This window comes from Mus caroli, chromosome 18 (genome assembly GCF_900094665.2).
Source record: "Mus caroli chromosome 18, CAROLI_EIJ_v1.1, whole genome shotgun sequence".
Lineage (NCBI taxonomy): Eukaryota > Metazoa > Chordata > Mammalia > Rodentia > Muridae > Mus > Mus caroli.
Window position 1 is genome coordinate 78,343,021 of NC_034587.1, and position 2,227 is coordinate 78,345,247.

Below are 2,227 nucleotides of genomic sequence, written 5' to 3' on the forward strand. Positions count from 1 at the left end.
GGGTGTTGTGGGTAGCTGGCGAGTGTCAGCAGACCCTGCGCCCCAGCTGCCCTGGTGCTTTTCTGACCGGAAGAGGGTTGTCTGCCTTAATGATCTTAATGGCTTGATCTTGTGCCAGCAATGATATCTTCAGTGAGTTCATAAGTGAAATGACCTGCCCTGTCCAAAAGACAGCATTTGAAATGTTATTTCATTAATTCATCTACTATCCAGAAGTCAAAGACCTTTGCCTACTGAATGTGGTCATTGCTCATGATTTTAATAATAGAATGTCTCAAATTTTTAAATTTACTTAAAATTTCAATTATTTATTTTCATGGCTGACAACAGAATTGAAAGCATGAACCAAAAATGTCTAGGCACCTGTGATGGCCACACATCCTTGTTATATTAGAAGTTCCTTTGTGGATGGGCACATTTCCACATCTCACCCATGTGTCATCCCAGGGTGACATGGACCCTTTCTTTATTCTATAGCTACTATGCTTTTGGAAATAGACCTATATCCTAAAACTGATTACAAATTGATGACTTTTATTCAAAGCAACATCAGAACTTAATTTCCTTCACCCTACAATATTTGGAATTTTGCTCTGATCAGAATAAGGTTCCAATATAAGACCATTATTGATTGATTGAAAGCCATTTACTATATGAGGGGGAATACAGTCTGAAGCCATTTACTATATGGTGGAATACAGTCTGAAGACTCTACGTATGAATCAACTTTAACTCTCTGTGACATGTTTCCAGGTTTAATAATGTCTTGTGTTCAATGGTGTCCTCAGACTAAGTCTCTATCTTCATTGTCCAGATACTAAAGAAGTCTGTATTAACAGTGGCCTATGTGGAAACTAGAATAAAGTTCACTCACTAAAGCCACTGATGAATGCTCTCAGCCGCCATGAAAGGCTATCCATCCCTAGAGGGCTCAAAGTCTAAGAGGGCTGTTTCTAGTGTGACTGCCCACTTTTACCTTGTCATCCATGATAATTTGCACCAGGGACAAGACAACCCACATGAATGTCTCAGAAAGTACAAAGGGGGCACCAATTTCATAGGCTGCTGCAGTTTACACTGAGTAGCAAATTCCAGAATACTTTCAGGGGAAAACACTTCAGACAAAGGTTGTTGACTGCTCCACAAAAGCTCCTCTCCAAAGAGAGTCATCCCTTATGTGCTTCGCTCACCCTCCTCAGGAGGAAGAGACTCATCCACCAGAACCCTGCACTCAATCTATTAGTGTAGCCTGATTTTCTGTCACTAATGCCATTGGATTGCTTTTAGAATGAGGGATGGAGACCACACCGTGGTCACTAAGGACAGTTTTGTTTTCATTAGAACACCGAATCAGAAATTGCATTCTTTTCCCACCGCCCTGGGAAACTCCCACAGCCAGAGGCACACAGCACTTGCTCCTTTACAGGACTGCCTGGCATCTGAATTCATCTCAAACCTTCTTGCCTCAGATGAAAAGATGGCACAGGCAGAAGGCCTCAGAAGGAGCAGCCAATCTTTGTTTCCATGGCAACTGAGAACACCACCACAAGCACTCAGACTTCTCTGTGGTGTGAGTGCTGCTTTCGTGGATGGGCACTGTAGCTAATGGGATGAATGAATTACCTCCGAGGTCTAAAGACATAAAATGTAAGGAAGATGGTGCTTTCACTGAGGTGCCAGCATCTGTGTAAATCTGGAACTTGAATTCTGGAACACTTTGGTGTCTTTGTAAAGCAAGGATAGTGAGCAAAGACTTGTGAGATTTAAAGCCAAATGAGCTTTATCTTCTGGGTATAAAGAATGTGGGGTACAGAAGGAAGGATCAGTGCAGGTTTGGGGGTGTCAGGTTCTGTCTAGGCTGAACAAGAGAATCACAGCAATGTCCCGACAACCTTCTCGACCTCTGATCCTCTTGACCTCTGATCCACTTGATCTCTGACCCCCCTGACCTCTGAGCTTTGGGGTGTCTCTATTCTTTTTTTTCTTTTTTTTTTTTTTGAGGGGGGGTTCGAGATAGGGTTTCTCTGTATAGCCCTGGCTGTCCTGGTGTCTGTATTCTTACTGTCTATAGCCAGAAGCAGGGTAAAGTGCTGACAGATGTGGACTCTGATGATTATGAGTGTGAGTTTCAGCTGTAACTCCCCAGTAGGGTTTGTCATGTCCAGACAGGGGTTGTTCCTGTCAGGTGAGGCAGGGTGGAGGCCTGAGAAGTGAGCATCCGTGGCAA